Raw genomic sequence first — 20,794 nt, 5'->3', positions numbered from 1 at the left:
ATATATTATATATTTCTTAAACAAATAGATTTATTATAATTTATATATTTACAAGTAATATTTATACACACAATTATACATATAGATATATTTGTAAATATAGTTTCCATTACATCCCATATTATTTTATATATTTAATTCTATCAATTTAATCATACAATAGTTACAATAATATTTCAAATTATTATATACATATATATGTATCTTTTTACAAATAATTGTTCGTGAATCGTCGGGAATGGTCGAAGGTCAAATGAATATATGATATAGTTCAAACTTTTTGAGACTCATCCTAACAGACTTTGCATATCGTGTCAAAAAAATATTAAATCGTATCGAGAGTTTGGTTTAAAATTAGTCGAAATTTTCCGGGTCGTTACATTACTAATATACCACCGGGTGAACCTATATTCTATCCTGCTCTTGTGATTTTATCATTTGTAATCATGTCATTATTCTGTTGTTTACTACTTATGAATTTAAAATAATTCTAATTTCATTTTATTATCTGTCTATGATTAGAAATTGATTATGATTATAATTTATGTTGTTCATCTTTCTGAAAATAGAAAATGTCAAACTTATCAAAGCTTGAGTTTGATGCCCTAGACGTATCGGGAACAAACTACACATCATGGGTCATGGATGTAGAAATAAATTTTGGATCATTGGGTATTCTAGAAACTTTAAAAGAAAACAATACTTGTTCTGATCAAGATAAATTAAAATCAATTGCTTTTATTCGCAAACATATTGATATCACCTTAAAACATATGTATCTCACTATCAAAGATCCACATGTTTTATGGAAAAGTATCAAGAGTAGATTCGATAATCAAAAGGAAATATTACTCCCAGCTGCGAGGGAAGAATGGAGAAATCTAAGGTTTCAAGACTTTAAAAAGGTAAGTGAATACAGCTCGACCATGTTCAAGATCCGTTCAAAGCTTCAATTCTGTGGTCAAGAAATAAGTGATGCTGATATGATGGAAAAAACTTTCTCCACAATGCATTCTGCAAACATTACTATACAAGAAAATTTAAGATTGCAGAATTACAAAACTTTTTCCAAACTTCAAACTTATCTCTTAGTTGCAGAAGTGAATAAAGAATTACTGATGAAGAATCAAGAATCTCGTCCTACTGGTGCGCTAGCATTCCCTGAAGCTAATGCTAAACAATAATAATAAAAAAAGGAATGCACCTGGACGAGGACGTGGGCGAGGTCGTGGTCATATTGGCCAAAACCATCATCATGAAAATTACCATAACAATAATAAAAATCATAACTATGTTCGAAATCACCCTTATGGTAATGGTCGTGGTGGTGGTTGTGGTCGTAATGGTTACGGTGGTTGTGGTCGTGGACAAAGAAATAATAATCCACAAAGTTATAAATTTCAACCACCATACAATCCCACAAATCATAATGTTGAAGGAAGCTCTTTAAAGAATATTGAAGATTCTTGTTATCGATGTGGTAAAATTGGACATTGGTCTAAAAACTGTCGAACAAATCAATATTCTGTTAATCAATATCAGGAATCCCTAAAAGGAAAAGGAAAAGAGGCAAACCTTGTGGATGACCTTGATACAAAAATCACTGAGCCAACAAGTGACTACTTTAATGAATAAATTTGTTATATGTCAATATCAAATAAATGGATGTAGATTTACAATCTATACCATATCTACTTTACTATATGTTTCCTTATTATGTATTTTTGTTATAACATATTTTTGAATGTAATATATTAATGAATTATGTACTCATTATTTGTTTCTCATATTTTGAAGTTCATGATGTACACTACTGGAGTGCAAAATCAGTCAAATGGTGGGGATCTTTGTATTGCAGATAGTGGTACCACACACACTATACTCAAATCTAAAAAATATTTCACTTATTTTAAAGCAACAGAAGGAACGGTACATACTATATCAGGTCCTGCGAATTTAATAAAAGGAATGAGAAAAGCAAAATTCATGTTACCAAACGGTACAAATTTTATGATAAAAAATGCCTTATTTTCTCCCAAGTCAAAGAGAAATTTCTTAAGCTTCTCTGACATATACCAAAATGGATATGATTATCAGTCAGTGACTACAGAAAATGATAAATATTTAAGTATCACTGACAAGAAGCATGTGATTGAAAAACTACCAAGACTTAGTTTTGGTTTACATTATACATATATAAATGTACCAGAAACACACATGGTAGTTAATGAAAAGGCATGTGATCCTGTAATGATCAATCTGTGGCATGAAAGATTAGGCCACCCAGGATCAACAATGATGAAAAGAATAATTCAAAATACACATGGACATCCATTGACGGATCAAAAGATCCCTCATGATGCAATTATCCCATGTACATCATGCTCACTTGGAAAATTGATAATAAGACCATCACCTCTTAAGGTTGAAAAAGAATTACCAATGTTTCTTGAAAGAATTCAAGGTGATATATGTGGACCAATTCATCCACCATGTGGACCATTTAGATATTTCATGGTCCTAATAGACGCATCTAGTAGATGGTCTCATGTTTGTCTATTATCAAGTCGAAACATAACATTTGCAAAATTTCTTGCTCAAATTATTAAATTGAGAGCACATTTCCCTGATTATACTATTAAAAGGGTGAGATTGGATAATGCTGGTGAGTTTACATCTCAAGCATTTAATGATTTTTGCATGTCTATTGGGATTGTTGTTGAACATCATGTTGCTCATGTGCATACACAAAATGGTTTAGCCGAATCACTAATTAAACGATTGCAGTTAATAGCTAGACCATTGATAATGAGAACAAAACTCCCAGTACCTGTATGGGGTCATGCAATTTTACATGCTGCATCATTAATTCGCATTAGACCAAGTGCAAGTCATACATATTCTCCCTTGCAACTTGCTTTTGGCCATCAGCCAAATATTTTCCACCTTAAAACATTTGGTTGTGCGGTTTATGTTCCTATCGCACCACCACAACGCACTAAAATGGGTGCTCAAAGAAGGATGGGAATATATGTTGGATATGAAACAACTTCAATCATAAGATATATTGAACCCATGACGGGTGATGTTTTTACAGCACGTTTTGCTGATTGTCACTTTAATGAAACATTGTTCCCTAGATTAGGGGGAGAAATAACAAATAAAGAAAATGATGTTTCATGGTGTGAACCTCAATTAATGTATCTTGATCCTCGCACAAAAGAATGCGAGACCGAAGTTCAAAAAAGAATGCATATGCAAGAACTTGCGAATAAATTGGCCGATGCATTTACAGATACGAAAAGAGTGACTAAATCATATATACCAGCAGCAAATGCTCCAGCTCGAATTGAAATTCTAAAAGCTGGCAATAATGTCACTCTTGAGTCTTTGCCACGCCAGAAACGTGGGAGACCAATTGGTTCCAAAGATAAAAATCCTCGAAAAAGAAAATCAGCTGATAATGAGGTAAAAGAAAGTGTTCAAGAAGAACCACAAATCAATACTCCTTCTGCAGAGGAGATTGATGATGTCAATACGGAATTTTCAATCAATTATGCACATTTAAAAATATTATGGAACCGAAATGAAATGAAAAATCTTGATGAGATATTTTCATATAATGTTGCATATGACATATTCATGATGATGATGATCCAGAACCAAAATCTGTCATGGAATGTCAAAATAGACATGATTGGGATCATTGGAAAGGAGCAATACGAGCTGAATTTGAATCGCTCAATAAAAGAAAAGTTTTCCGATCTGTCATTCTCACACCTAAAGATGTGAAACCTGTGGGATATAGATGGGTTTTTGTGCGAAAAAGAAATGAGAAAAATGAAGTTACAAGGTATAAAGCTAGACTTGTAGCTCAAGGTTTTTCTCAAAGACCAGGAATTGATTATGAGGAAACTTATTCTCTTGTTATGGATGCAATTACTTTTAGATACTTAATCAGCCTGACAGTTTCTAAAAATTTAGAAATACATCTCATGGATGTTGTGACTGCTTATTTATATGGATCACTTGATAGTGATATATATATGAAGATACCTGAAGGATTTAAGGTATCAGAAGCAACCAATGCAAAACTCAAAGAAATGTACTCAATCAAGTTACAAAGGTCTTTATATGGGTTGAAACAATCGGGTCGCATGTGGTATAAACGATTAAGTGATTACTTGATAAGCAAAGGGTATACCAATAATCTTATTTGCCCATGTGTATTCATTAAGAAAACAACATCCGGATATGTGATCATAGCCGTTTATGTCGATGATCTTAACATCATAGGTACAAATAAAGAGATTCATGAAGCCATTCAACTTCTAAAGAAAGAATTTGAAATGAAAGATCTCGAAAAAAACAAGTATTGCCTTGGTTTGCAGATTGAACATATGCCTAATGGTTTACTTGTACATCAAATAACTTATACGGAAAAGATTTTAAAACGTTTCAATATGGACAAGGCAAAACCATTAAGTACTCCTATAGTTGTTAGATCACTTAATGTTGACACTGATCCATTTCGTCCCTGTGAAGATCATGAAGATATCCTGGGACCAGAAGTACCACATCTTAGCGCAATTGGAGCTCTTATGTATCTTACAAATTGTACAAGACCTGACATTTCTTTTGCAGTTAATTTGTTGGCAAGGTTCAGCTCAGTTCCTACCAAAAGACACTGGAATGGGATCAAACACATATTTCGATACCTTCGAGGAACTACTGATTTAGGATTATTTTATTCTAACGAATCAAAACAAGATTTGGTTGGTTATGCAGATGCAGGTTATTTATCTGATCCACATAAAGCTAAATCTCAAAATGGATATGTATTCCTAAATGGAGGTACCGAAATATCATGGCGTTCTCAAAAACAAACACTTGCTGCAACATCATCAAATCATGCCGAAGTGATTGCATTACATGAAGCTACTCGGGAATGTTTTTGGTTGAGATCAATGACACAACTCATTACTGATTCTTGTGGACTAGAACGCGATAAAAGTCCAACAACTATCTATGAAGATAATGCAGCTTGCATAGCACAGATGAAAGAAAGGTATATCAAAAGTGACCGAACAAAACACATACCTCCTAGATTCTTCTCATACACTCAATATCTCATTAAGAACAACCAGATTGAAATGAGATATGTTCAATCCAGCAAAAACTCTGCTGATCTTTTCACCAAATCACTTCCAACTGCTATTTTCGAAACACACGTTCATAACATTGGCACGAGACATGTTCAAAAGATGTAACATCTGAAGCGATGTCTACTTGAGGAGGAGTCAACTCTATGCTGCACTCTTTTTTCCTTAGCTAAAGTTTTTTCCCCACTGGGTTTTCTTTAGCAAGGTTTTTAACGAGGCAGTACTAGTTGCTCTCTAATAAAATTGTCATCCAAGGGGGAGTGTTATAATAATATATGTAATATGTAATATGTATAGAAAGTTATAAATGGAATGCATGTTATAATAATATATATAAGTATAGAAAGTCATAAATGGATGGCAATTTTAGTAGTATAAATACATGATAGATCAAACATGAATATTGTACCTATTCTTCAATTTACTTCCTAATATATATACTCTCACTTTTGATGTTATATAATACTAGAAATATTTGGTAGAAGTTTAGGTCATAATAGTTGTTAAATACAACTAAATTACAACATAATTAATAATAATTAATTAATTAAAACTATCATCTTCATCATGCTAACAGTTACAGGTCAACCATTATTTAACTCCTTAAACCATGAAGTTAAAAAAAATACAGTATAAGGGTTACTTCTTAGTTACATATCGACTTTCCATTGCTTTCTAGCGGTTCTTTCTTCCCACATCGGTTCTTGCGAAGACAGTTTTTAGGTTTTTAAACCACAGACTCCAAAGCATTATCGTCCCTTCGGGGACATCCGATAAAATTGGAACGATACAGAGAAGATTAGCATGGCCCCTGCGCAAGGATGACACGCACAAATCGAGAAATGGTTCAAATTTTTTTCCGGCCAAAAATCTCGACGGTATTTTGGTGTTTGCTACCCTAAATTTCCGGTCTTTTTGCTCTGTCTTTACGTAATTCGTTTTTTTTTTTTTCCTTTCATTGATAGAGTTACTAAGGTACGATTTAGTGTTTTTGTCCTACTGATATTTTTAGATTTCCAATTTGGGTTCAAAACTACAATTAGGGTTTGATTGACATTGATAGATTTACTTCATTGTAAATTAGGGTTTTTGTGCTGCTGATGGTTTAGACCATTAATTAGGGTTCATAGATTTATAATTTAGGGTCATTGTGCCGGTGACAGATTTAGGACAACAATTAGGGTTTAAATTTTACTTATTGATACATATGGTCGTCATTTGGGGTTTTGTATCAATGGTAGAATTCAGTTCATTATCAATTGAGAATTATGTCTTAAACTTGTAATCGGTTGATGATTGATAACGTGTGGTTTTTTATAATTTTGTAGACTACGGAATGCTGATTTTGATGAATTTATGAAACTCTGGTTGTATATGAAGTTGTCCTATTTATGTTGTGTTTCAAGCTCAAATGATTTTCGTAAGCGAAAAGCCCAAAACTATATGATATGTTAGTTGCACTGATGATGCAAGATATGTATGTATTCCTTGAAATTAGTAGCTTTTTAATGTTTAAAGTTGGAACTTTGGATGAAATGATGAATGCCATTGATGTATTTAGTTCATATAATCCACAAGGAATTTTGTTTTCAACAGTAACAGGGTGAAAACTGATTAACCTTTGGGTTTTCACTAAATATCTAGACTCTCGAGTGTCAACGTACAGTTTTACGAATCTATATCATACGCCTATAAATATGTTGAATTTGAAAACTGATTCGTTATTTCAATGCTGTGATACAGATTACAGTAGCTGTTCATCTATCATTGATAGATGAAATTAGGGAGTTTAGCTCATCTGGTATTAGAATCACTTTTATAACTCTTTCTAAGTGCTAATATTGATATCATGCATACGTTCGGTATCATGTTTGGTTCAAATTTGGCATTTGAAAGTTACAATTAGCTTAAGCTTATATAAGAAAGGTGACCACTTGAATCGCACACCATCAACATGTCTTACTTTTTTATCTCCTCTGTTATTTTGACACTCCGTGTTCTGCTTCATGATATGTTAAGTCTGTTTATATTGTTTATGTAATATAGTTTTAATAGGGATGTGACTTTTGATACAATACCGTGAAACTATTTTCACTATCATGTTCAGATCTCTCCCTTTTTTTTTTTGTTGTTGCCAGGATTGACTTTTTACTGTTACATTTATTTATATCTCTTCTGCTAAGGCTGTTACTAATTTGCATTTTGGGACATCATGACTATTAGGAAGCCAATGGTTAATGTTTATATTTATAAGTAGTTGACTTTAAGTCTTGATCCTCTTAGGCTCCATGATCAATTAGTCCATGATCTTAATGAAGATTATGTTGATTGATGGGACAATAGTGGTCAGTAATGTATGTTTCCCTTTTCTCTTCTCTTTTTCCTTTTTTCTTAAAAAAGTAGCAATTTTGATAACTGCTGGTAAGATTTGTTTACACGGCTGCAAATGATGTTACATATGAGGTTTACTTTTTACTTACATATCGCCTTTTCATTGCTTAGATGTTTGGACTTCCCACATCGGATCTTGACAAGACATTTACAGGGTTTTTAAAGTAGAGACACCAAACCATTATCGTCGCTTCGGGGACATCTGATAAAATTGGAACGATACAGAGAAGATTAGCATGCCCCTGTGCAAGGATGACACGCATAAGTCGAGAAATGATCCAAATTTATTTCCCTGGTTCGCTCGATTTTCGCCCTAATTTTCGAACGATACGTGCAGGTTTTACCCTTTTCCGTTTAATTGAGGCTATATTTGTTAATGTTTGTTGTTGCTCGAATTCGCTCGATCGATTGGGGCAAATTTTTCTCCTTTTCCTTTTTATGGATTTGTTAATTGTTAATAGTATCGTTCAATTTTGCTGTAATACATAACGATTCCTGTTTTCATTTGTAAGGCATGGTCTGGCTTATTGCTCCATTCAAGAGCTACGAAGAGGTCAGGTATTGGTTGGTAGCTCACTAAACAGAAAGTAAATTTGATACTATATAATTTCTTTTTGGAACCTATACAAATATATGCAATTAGAAACATGTTATTTAAATTATACTGTATGATAACTTAGAGTATTTGGTAAAGCAGAAATATTATATTCTAGAGAGAGACATTGTATACTTTGTGTTTGGTTATACCCTGCAAATTAACCTTTTTTTTTTTTTTTTTTTTTTTTAACGGCACAAATTATCACCTCTTAAGATGGGTTAGTGACTATAAGTTCAATGGTTATCATGAACTTTGTGCATAAATATCAGTTGCTAACTTTATTACTACAGTAAACACATATGTTATTTGAGGTGAATGCTCTAAGTCTTATAAGCTATGGATCTATTGTTAAATCATATGATCATAACTTTGCCACCAGTAATATGCAAATACGCTAAAACAATATTTTGCTACTAGTGATATGCAAATTAGCTGAAGTCAAACTTGTTAAACGGGTCAGATGTTCCTACCAAGCATTTAAATGCTTACCATTTTAATTAAAAGATCTTTTATTTGTTATTTACAGATTACGTTTTTAACCATAATTTATACATCATAGATTTTACAAAATTAAAAGTAGGATAAAACATGTTCGTGTGATGTATCATATTGACCCAACCCGTTTATACACCGTTACCGAACCCCTTAAACGTGCTCTTGATGGCACTATACACATACTTCTACTCTCACAGTTGTATTGATCCATCATCTTCGTTCAGTTTGGATCAAACTGTCATAAATGGTCAATTTAGGTAAGAACTGTGAAAAGAAAAACTGCAGTGATGCTTTTGTCTGATTTTTCCCTCTTACATATGGAACTTGACACCGAGTGATAAAACGGGAAACCACATAGAGCTGTTATTTTCTTTATTGAATGGTTAATGATACTAGTACCATAATAATTATTTCTTAGTCTGAGCTTTTTACCAGATGTACCTGCCACATAATGGCTTTTTATGTATGTCTGATTTGTATTTGCTACTTTGAGTTTTGCCATATTTTTGTGAATGTGGGTCTTGCAAAATCTGGAGGTTCTTCTTGCAGTTTAAACGAGCTTTGTTTCCTGTTGCTCTCATTTCCTTTTTGGCTTAGTAAAGATATGTTTATTGACGCAAAGGAATGCAATGGTTCGTGCTAAAGTTGGAGTAATAGATATTTTTACTTTGTTTAAAGTGATTGTAAGTTTAGTTACAGGAACGCAGATATTTGTGATATGTAACAAACAGTTGAAATTTTGTAGAATCATACCACATGGGATTATATGTATCACTGAAATTGAACATTCACTAGGACACTGTGCAAATGTATCAGATTCATGTTAGGTTTTATTGTGTTACTTCAGTATAGTTCTTGCATACGTTATGTTATGCCTTCCATTTGTTGTTCTTCTTGCTTATTTTTTATTTTTTTTTTTTAAACGGCGAAGAAATATCATTAATAACCAATGTTACCTTCATCAAAGCAATGAATGGTAACAAAGCAAAAGAGATTACAATTGTTGATCTACAATACGATCTAATACATAAACTTGAAAGATCAAATTGAAATACATGAACACTGACAAAAAAAGAAAACTATAGAAACTATAGGCATAGGCAAAGCATGTAAGGGTTTTGCTCCCACATGTATGATTGAAAGCCATGACAATACTTCAAATTGGTACACCAAAGAAAGACTTTTAGCTTTATGTTGCAAACAATGATTGAACGACATGTGCATTTGCCGTTGAATATGACATCGTTTCGTGCTAACCAAATCGCCCAAATTGTTGCGGGACCGATCATTTTTCAATATTTTGAGGCATTTATCCCCATGCCATGGTACCAATCAAAAGAGAACGAATCAATCGATCTCGGAACGACCCATCTAATGTTCCACCATCTTACAATGGTGGCGATCCAATATCTAGTTTTCCAACTCTTAATAAGAGTGAAGAAATCGGTTCTCCATATTGACAATAAACCACCCGATCGACCACGAGCTTCTTGTTGGACCGAATCGAATGCAAAGTGTTTCCATATTTCGTTTAGAATGGGTTTTGAAATGACTTTAACCATTGTTTCTTGAATCGCTAAGAATTGAATTTGGTGTGAATTGATTAATGACCCCGCCATTTGACCTTTTGCTTTGTTCCCGAGGCCGCGGGTGTTCCACGAGGCGATTCTCATGGCTTTGGAGACTCTTCGTCTACCAAATCTTGCATGATATAACTAAAATTCTGCAATTCCTCTTTGAAAGTTAACTTTTTAGCCCCGAATTGTTTGGCATTGATCTTGCTTTTTTTGTGGGTTGTTTCGTGGGCTACTACATGATTGATCTCGCTAGTAGTGTCAAAGGCTTGAGATAAATCGAGAGTTTCTACTATCCAATTGAGATTAGTAGATTTGATTGTTCTTTTTTCCTCTATAAAAGGTTCACCATCCTTATTATTGATTAAACAAAGTTTTTTAACTTTTTCACAAGAACTTCTACAATCATCACCCAAGCATTGATCTTCTGATTGTTGTGCATCAAGATTGGCCACCTTCTTAGCAAAGGATGTGTCTTTGTTAAGGAAAGTGGAATTTTTGGCAGAAAGTAAATTAACAGGAGAAGAATACTTTTGGGTATCTTTTGGAATGAAGTTTAAAGAATTAACTTTGAGGGTAGGATAGTCTTTTAGATTAAAATTGAAAGGTGTCGACTTTTTAGAGGGTGAAGGGTTAATTGGAGAAAGTAAATTGAAAGGTGGTGTTCTTGCTTATGTTGGAGACTTTGAATTGTTATTAAGTGATAATAGTAAAATGAAAGAAAGTAATGTTGAGTACTACAAACATGGGCCGTATCATGACTTCATTATAGTCGACAGCTGTTTTACTTTTTAGTATCATTTTGTGAATCCTACTGGTTCTATGATTCTTTTTTCTAGGTGTAAGCTCTTTTTACCATGTGTACTTGCCACAGATTGCTTTTGAATTTAGCTAATTTGTATTTGCTAGTTTGAGTATTCTTTATGTAAAATCTGGATCTTTCCCAAATTTGCAATATCTTATGGTGATTCATGTTGTTATAATAAAATTTGTCCCATTTTGATGAACTAATGATGTATGCATGATGGTTGTTAGGTGAAGACACGATAAATCGTGCATAGTTCCCTTCGACTAAAGGCTAGAAAAAGTATGTTGTTAAAAACTTGGACATGTTACATAATATTCATCTACACAATGATTTTGATCGAGGTTAGATAATTTAAAAGGCGATACAATATCGTTAGTGATAATATTCAAGCTAATAATATAACCAGTTTATTTAATAACATAATATAAATATATGTGAATCACATCTTTTCTTATTAAAGGCAGGCATACCTGATATGATAAATGGGAAATTGATATGTTCATATGAAACCATTGAAAGACTTCATTTTATTTTTTATTTTTGCTCTCATTATATATGTATGTATACAAAGAATGTGACACATAATAATAATAGTAGGTCAATATAATGCAATGAGTTTTGAGATTTGGGCACTACTACTATAGTTTTGTTCATCTAAGCAAAAGATTAGCCATCCTCATGAAAAATTAATAGGATAAGACTTAAATCGTAATGTGTTATGCTATTTCATACGATATAAACAAATTAACAGATTAAACTAGATGGCTTATAACGTAGCCCCATTTGATGAGTCTTTGAATCAAAGAGGTTGGGGGTTCAAACTCTATCATGGGCATATTCGTGAATAGATACGTGTTGAATGTGTGAGTTGACGTTCTAAAAAAAACATGATATCATATGTTAAGAAATATAAGTTCAAGGTAAACATGATAGATTTATACAACTTATTACATTTATCTTTAATAATATTATTAATATAAAATTTTAGTTTTTTTATAATATTATATTTATTATCATTAATTATATTATTAATATTATTGAATTTTAAATTACTAATATATAAGATCTTGCACGATTAGAGAATCAAAATTTTGTTTGGGTGTCTCAATCCAACTATATCCCGACTTTATTTTCTGTCTCCAATCAGTTACCAATCCTTATCAAGTTGTACAAATTGTTGAATTTAACCAAGTGACTTTTGTTTTCTTATTCCTGAAAGAATACTTTAGTAATCAAATTAGAATATAAATCCATCGAATGGTGCTGTATTATTAGTGAACTCACTTTATTTCTTCGTCACTATTATCAATTAGCAAGTTAACTTTCAAGAACCAAGTTACCATCATCAAACCCATAACCGTTCGTTTTCCTTCGAAATCACCACAACCACCCCATCATAATCGTTGAAACAACCATCACACCTCCCTTAAACCTGCTATTTCTGTCTTTTTTCTGTTCGCTGTTAGACAGCTGCAAAACGCAGCTTATTTTTTTTTTCTTTCTGTTTTCTGTTTAAACTACAACAACAAACACCATCGTGAAATCCATCTCCACCAACCCTACCATCAACAAACCTCCATCATACACATCACCACCATCGAAACCCATCTTCTTTGTTGTTGTTCCTCCTGCAAAACCAATCAAGAATCAACCATCAACGAAACCATTAAAGTGCTGTCAATGCTACGGTTTATATATTTTTCTTTGTTAGCATATAAACCGAAAACCCCACAAAATACCTATGATTGTATGCTGCTGTAACTTCCTGCTATCCCTGCTGTAAGCACGTTTTTGCTCCTCTACTTGTTGAGTTCAAACCACGATGATAAAGCTAGAAACATTTACGGTTTAATGATTTAACCAAATAAGGTATGGAATATTATATTGCAATACATTATTAAGGTTCACAAACAAAGACTAGTGGACAAATTATAAACTCTATGGCCGACATTCACTAACTAAATAACCCTACAAGGAATAAACACTTTTGCTGTAGTAATCACCATTTTTGGATGGACTTGATTAGAAAATATCTCAGGTCACATGCTTGACACTTTGTTTTGGACCGATTTGTTTATCAAGGGAATAATGGATTCTTTTGTAGCCGAAAGTTCCTTTTCATTTTGTTGGGCCGATAATAGATATGATAAACTGATATAAGATAATGATGACGCTGAGATAATGATAAAAGGTGATTCATGATTAGTGAATGGTGATCGAGAATGATGACCCAATGATGATGAATCGATAATGATACGTTTTTTTTAGTGATGATAATAAGGTTGGGGATACTGTAAGCTAACGATAGGGTGATGAATAAGAGAAGGTGGGATGACAAAGGAAAACATTAGGGTTGTGATCTTTAGCCATTGATAACTGTCGAGCATATTTTTTTAAACGGAATAAGAAGGTATCCAAATTACCAGACGAGCCATTTAAATCAAATTAAAACAAATTGGGCCGTGAACTGTTGGGCCGAATTAAAATGCTTTTCTTGTTGGGCCGGGATCCAACGTTTATATTTTCTGTTGGGCTATTCAAGTTTGACATAGGAAACGGGTTATGTTAATTATTTTGGGTATTAAATCAGAAAGTTAACATACAGACAGATGGTTAGGCATGGTTGGTTTAAGTGAGAGATCATGGGTTCGAGCCCGGACAAGTGCACTTATTTTTGAGACTTATTCTTGAGGTAGTTTTCTATTAATATTATTATTATTATTATTATTATTATTATTATTATTATTATTATTATTATTATCCTTAATCTAGTATTATTTCATTTATTAATTTAACAAATAAATGATCTTTATATAAAAATATATTTAACTATATTAATATATATAATACATATAACCTAACTCTATTTTTATATTTTTTTTATAAGTAATATATATAAAATGAATAAATATTTAAGTTATTAAAAGAACACATAAATCATAAATAACATATATCACTAATAATAATATATAAATTTGTTCGATTACAATTATGTGTGTTAATATACATATAAATGATATAGGTTCGTGAATCCGAGGCCAACCCTATACTTGTTCAATGTCGTCATATGTATTTTTACTACAAAATACATTATGTGAGTTTCATTTACCTTTTTACCCTTTATATTTTTGGGCTGAGAATACATGCGCAATTTTTATAAATGTTTTACGAAATGGACACAAGTAATCGAAACTACATTATATGGTTGAATTATCGAAATCGAATATGCCCCTTTTTATTAAGTCTGGTAATCTAAGAATTAGGGAACAGAAACCCTAATTGACGCGAATCCTAAAGATAGATCTATGGGCCTGACGAACCCCATCCAAAGTACCGGATGCTTTAGTACTTCGATTTTGTTTTATATCATGTCCGAAGGGTTTCCCGGAATGATAGGGGATATTCTTATATGCATCTTGTTAATGTCGGTTACCAGGTGTTCACCATATGAATGATTATTTTTGTCTCTATGCATGGGACGTATAATTATGAGAAATGGAAATCTTGTGGTCTATTAAAATGATGGAAATGATTATTTATGTTAAACTAATGAACTCACTAACCTTTTGGTTGACACTTGAAAGCATGTTTATTCTCAGGTACGAAAGAAATCTTCCGCTGTGCATTTGCTCATTCTAGAAATATTACTTGGAGTCATTCATGGCATATTTCAAAAGACGTTGCATTCGAGTCGTTGAGTTCATCAAGATTATTATTAAGTCAATTATAGTTGGATATATTATGAAATGGTATGCATGTCGTCAACTTTCGTTGTAAAGAAAGATTATCTTTTAAAAATCGAATGCAATGTTTGTAAAATGTATCATATAGAGGTCAAGTACCTCGCGATGTAACCAACTGTTGTGGATCATTTACAATCGATATGGACTTCGTCCGGATGGATTAGGACGGGTCTTTACAGTTGGTATCAGAGCGGTGGTCTTAGTGAACCGGGTCTACATTAGTGTGTCTGATGTTATGCGAGGTGTATATGAAATAGCCTATATTTTAATAGGAAAAACTATTAAATACGATACAATTTTACACAAGATATTTATTTATTTATAGAATGGATATACTTAAACCTTGCTACAACACTTATAAGCAGTGTACCTAATCGTACAGTAGTGTAGTTTTTAGTAAGTCCGGTTCGTTCCACAGGGAAAAATCTTTAAACAAAGCTTAACGCTATATTAGTTTTAATTTATAAAAATACAAATATATATATATAAGTAATATTTTATTATAAAGGGGGGTTTTTACCGTTTAATGACCGGTTTGTCGATTTTAAAACTTTAGTCGCAGTTAAAACCTAATGTAAAATATTAAAAATAAATATAACTTAATTTAAAGCGTAAAGTAAATAACGATAATGAAATTGCGATAAATAAAAGTGCGATAAAATAAAATTGCGATAATTAAAAAGTATGAAAATTAAAAGTTCAATTAAATACAATAACAATAAATAAAAGTGCGATAATTAGAAGTGCAATTAAATATAAAATAAAGGAAATTAAATATGAAATAAAAGAATTATGCTTATTTAAACTTCCGTAATCATGATGTTTGACGTGATGATTTTAGTTTTATGTCCATGGGTTAATTGTCCTTTGTCCTGGATTATTTAATATGTCCGTCTGGTTTTTGTCCATAACAGTCCATCAGTCATAAATATAAAGTGCGAGTATCCTCGTCAAATTATCCTTATACCCGAAGTTAAATATTCCAACTAATTGGGGACTTAAACTGTAACAAGATTTTAATACTTTGTTTAATAATTACACCAGGTTATCGACTGCGTGTAACCCAAGGTTTTAATACTTTGTTATCAATTATGCCAAGTGTCCTTGTACATAATTTCACCCCTGTTTTAATAATTCCATAGACTATTAATCCATTCCCGTGTCCGGTTAAATGAACGATTATTCGTACATATAAATACCCCGCCCATCGTGTCCGATTGAGTGTATATGGTTATTTATGGAGACGTCCAATTGTAAATCTTTATATTAAAATTAACAAACTATCATTTAGTTAAACAAATATAAAGCCCATTAATAGCCCATAGTTTAATTTCCACAAGTGTCGTTCTTTTGTCTAAACCCCAATTATGGTACAAAGCCCAATTACCCAATTTTAGTAATTAGCCCAACATCATGATTACTTCGATTTAAATAAGCATAATAATAATTTAGCTACGAGACATTAATGTAAAAAGGTTGAACATAACTTACAATGATTAAAAATAGCGTAGCATTACACGGACAGAATTTCGACTTACACCTTTACAACATTCGCTAACATACCCTTATTATTAGGATTAAAATTAAAATTAAAATTAAAATTATAATATATATATATATATATATATATATATATATATATATATATATATATATATATTACGTTTGATAGAGAGATCAAAGGATATTTTTTACGATCAAAATGCGTTAGCTTTTATAGGCATTTTTGTCCAGGGTCTCTCCGCGAGTCGCGGCATTTTTCCACTACAAACTCCGCAAGTCGCGGAGTTCGTAAACCCAGCTCACACAAGTTTGGATCTTTGTTTGCCGACGGAATTTAATATATAAATATAATATAAATATATAATTTATATAATTAATTATATATTATATTATATTTATATACATAATTAATTTATAACTTTCGGTCAGTTGCGTCGAGCGTTGAGAGTTGACTCATGTCCCGGTTCCGGATTTTCGAACGTCCTTGCGTACAATTTAATATCTTGTACTTTGCGTTTTGAATCTTGTACTCTTGTAATTTCGAGACGTTTCTTATCAATAATTGGAACCTCTTTGATTGTATTTTGTACTTTTGAGCTTTTTGGTCGTTTGCGTCTTCAATTCGTCGAATCTGTCATTTGTCTTCACCTTTTATTATTTAAACGAATATCACTTGTAAATAGAACAATTGCAACTAAAAGCTTGTCTTTCTTGAGGGATAATGCTATGAAATATATGTTCGTTTTTAGCATTATCAAATATTCCCACACTTGAGCGTTGCTTGTCCTCAAGCAATATAGTCTTGAAATATACTAGAATCACTTCTTTATTCTTCACACTTTGTACATCAGTGATTTCTATACGGCGGTATAAACAATGGTAGTAACGGTGTGGTTTACAGTCCCACATGACTATAAAAATTTAGATCTTTTAAGGAAATTGGATCTTTATGAAAACATTTGATCTTTTTGAAAATTCAATCTAGTTTTTACCCTAGATAAGTTTTCCGGAATAACCCTTCACCGGTGTTTGCAAATTCTTTTTGTGGGTTTGGTGGGTTTCAGATTTGAAAATTTTAGCTCAAAACTTGTGGTTTTGTGTCACCCACTTGCTAACCTTGTATTAGGAAAGCAACACGTCCAGTATACTTGCTCCGAATATTACCTTTCGATAAACTACCGTCCGGTTGTAAAGGAAAGCGTTGAACAAGCAACTGTTAAGGCAATGTCCCCTGACATGCTTTTAATTATGGTCTATAACGTGTCGGACGCAATTACTATCCTTGGTAGGAGCAATAGTAAAGCTCACCCTTATAATTTTCCGGTCTGGCACAAGGTCCTGTCTTCGACCATGCTATGCAACCACCGTTCTTACGGTTGACACCCGATTCGGTTCAGGTGACCTAATGAATTCCAGGTGAATTCCTAGGATTTTACGTTCAATGGTAATGAACGCATTGAAAATGGGTTTTTAGAAAACAAATCGGTTTGAAATTTTGATCAAAATATTTTCCCGTTCAAGCTCGAGTTTAGATATCATTGAATTCCATGAGTTTGTAATTCTCAATCTTTAAGGTTAATCTCTAGGATTGAGTAATATCAGGCTTAAAAGCTGATTTTTAATCTTTAAGGAAATTATCCTTTCTGGGGATCTGATTCATTAGTCTTATCAAGCTAATTTGCACGACGTCCTCTCCATTTTACAAGACAGATCCTCTCATGGTTAGGATAAATCTGACCACTTGGCGACCCTGTTTGATGCTGAGGTCCGTGGATTTCCTGCTGATTTTAGAGATGACTTTTCTAGGTTTTTCGTCAACCTACAGCAGGTCTGGACAACAACTTCATGACCTAAATCAAGAAGCGCGTTTCTTTTTCGGAAGACTTTACTTCCTTTTAGTGATGGAATTGATTCACCGTGTAGATCCATCTTTCTTTCAAAAGTATTCCCATAAACCGGGTAAAACTGATTATTTTCGTCCAAAACAAAAGTATTTTCAATTATTTGTACAAAAATATGTGATATATGTTTTGAATAACTTGGTAAAAATTTCCCACACTTGGCTTTTATTTTCCTTTCTTTTGTCCTCTATTCCATTTAAATGAATTCTAACATTTTGGTTTGTTTTTCAATTTATGTCCTTTCCGAGGTAACAATAATTTCGGTGTTAACACCTAGTTTTATCGTTCATAAATATGTATAAACATGATTTTGAGTTCATTTAATTGAAAATTTTGAAAAATTTTACTAGAATTGGGTAGTCAGTATATAAGACTAGGGATGTTCTTTATTATCAGAGAGCACTAGATTCTAATACAACTACTGCTTTATTAGTATTTCTAAAGGTAACCAAGTGTTTTAAAAAAAAAAAATTAAATTTCGAAAGAATTTAACCCCTTCCCACACTTAAGATCTTGCAATGCCCTCATTTGCAAGAAATCAGTAACAATTTAAATTATTGAGGGTAAATAGCGTAGAAAAATGATTAAATTTTACCAAAGTTTCCAAACATATTGGCGTTTTTTTTTTCGAACCTTGTAACTTTATAAAACATAAAATTAATTTAAAAATTAAAATTTTGTTTCTTTTTAGGATGAGGGCGTTTCGGATCGATGTCCTAGTCCGTCCCTCGATAAAATTTTAAAATTTGTCAATTTAAAGCGCGGTTTTTAAAGCAAAGATTTTTGGGTTTTTTAATATTTTTGGCATACTTTAATTCAATAAGATTAAAAATAATGATAATAAAAATCTCGTCCCTCCCTCGAGTAAAGCAATTTCGGTTCAAAGACCTAGTCTTCAACTTACGACGAATTTTAAAAATCATATTTTTAACTTAGCGAAATAAAGTAAATTTTTGTTTTTAAATTCACACAACTTAAATTTAAAATGCATAAAATTAAAAATTCATATTTTAAAAATTCACACCAAACTTATATTATATTTTTGTTTTTATACATACAAACTTATATTAAAAATATTAATTTTTCAAATATTTACAATTTTAAATAAGTTTACAATATTAAATTAATATATATATATTAATTTTAAAAAAAACATGGTAAAAATAAAATTAAAAATCTTTTTGGTCTTTTATCCCACTTTAATCAATCAAATAATATCAAAAACATGCGCCCCTCTTTTCGGTAAAGTAATTTCGGTTCCATAACCTAATTTAACTCATGACGAATTTTTGAAATATTTTTGGTTGATTGATTAAAGATATTTATACCTTAAGAATAAACGTTAAATTTTGCAGTGATGTAATAAATTTTTGAATGATATCAATAATTTCGGTCGCAAGACCTAATCTCATCAAATACCAATTTAATACTTTATAGCGAACAAATTAGCGTTTATTATCAAAAGGTTAAAAATAAAAATAAAAATAAAAATAAAAACTGTACATACTTACCTGTGAAATATATTTCTTAGTGATATGCTCTAGCCCACTCATAATAGTCGGACTAATTGATTTTCCATGGCTACATAGGCGTAACCTCGAGCATTTAATGTTTTTTCTTCTAAACATAAGAACGGTCCATCTCTGCATAAAGTAACAAATTCGGTATTTGAATAGGTTTGATTATTTGAACATTTACCTTCGTGTGACCATTTTCCGCATTTGGGACATTTTTCAAGGTGTCGTGCTCTCCTTTTTGCTGCGGATTTTGATTTTCCTTTACCAAATTGTAACTTATTATTTTCGCATCTGGATTCTTTTCTTACTCCGTCCAATTTTCTCTGATTACTGATACTAGTTCACTCGATAGTGTGTCATTATTACGTTTAGTAATCAAAGCGTGTAGCATTAGACCATGGTTTAGTTTACAGGAAGTCTTCATTTCGTAAAAACCAAAAAAAAAAAAAAAAAGTAAAAATTCAGAATGGGGGGAGAAGACTAGTTCTTTAGGGTCTGCTAGGGAAAGACCATTCGGGTTCCATTTTCGAGAACTACACGAAAACAGAAAATCTAACTCTAACAGAAATACATATTATCCTTTAAAGACTTGATTCTCCCCACACTTAGTTAGCTGTGGTATCGAAATTGTTATTGACTTCGTTGTCGACTTCCATCGGACTATCTATGGAATGTTTAACTCTGTGACCATTAACTTTAAATTCAATCCCATTTGAATTTATTAATTCTATCGTTCCGTATGGGAAAACTCTTTTGACTATGAATGGTCTAGACCATCTTGATTTCAATTTTCCAGGAAATAGCTTGAATCGTGAATTGAAAAGAAGAACTCTGTCTCCTTCTTTAAATTCTTTTGAACTTCTGATTCTTTTATCATGCCATTTCTTCGTTCTTTCCTTATAGATTAACGAATTTTCGTATGCTTCATGTCTTAATTCTTCTAATTCGTTTAGTTGACTTAACCGTAGACGTCCAGCTTCATGTAAATCAAGATTACATGTCTTCAAAGCCCAAAATGATTTGTGTTCAATTTTTACTGGAAGATGACATGCTTTTTCGTAAATGAGTCTAAAAAGTGTGGTTTCAATTGGAGTTTTGTAGG

The 20,794-nt window shown here is 32.1% G+C and overlaps 2 non-coding genes across 2 annotated transcripts; both read left to right on the top strand.

The window, feature by feature from the left end:
- Positions 1-5,916: 5,916 nt before the first annotated feature.
- On the top strand, positions 5,917-6,019 carry LOC139903716 (U6 spliceosomal RNA). Its single transcript, XR_011778515.1, has one exon. It is a non-coding gene; the product is annotated as a U6 spliceosomal RNA (small nuclear RNA).
- A 1,720-nt stretch (positions 6,020-7,739) lies between these two features.
- On the top strand, positions 7,740-7,841 carry LOC139903721 (U6 spliceosomal RNA). The gene has a single exon (XR_011778519.1). It is a non-coding gene; the product is annotated as a U6 spliceosomal RNA (small nuclear RNA).
- The last annotated feature ends 12,953 nt before the right edge of the window (positions 7,842-20,794 follow it).

The sequence above is a fragment of the Rutidosis leptorrhynchoides genome, chromosome 3 (genome assembly GCF_046630445.1).
Source record: "Rutidosis leptorrhynchoides isolate AG116_Rl617_1_P2 chromosome 3, CSIRO_AGI_Rlap_v1, whole genome shotgun sequence".
In the NCBI taxonomy this organism is placed as follows: Eukaryota; Viridiplantae; Streptophyta; class Magnoliopsida; order Asterales; family Asteraceae; genus Rutidosis; species Rutidosis leptorrhynchoides.
The sequence above is the reverse complement of the archived record's forward strand: the minus strand, read 5'-3'. Positions and strand labels throughout refer to the sequence as shown.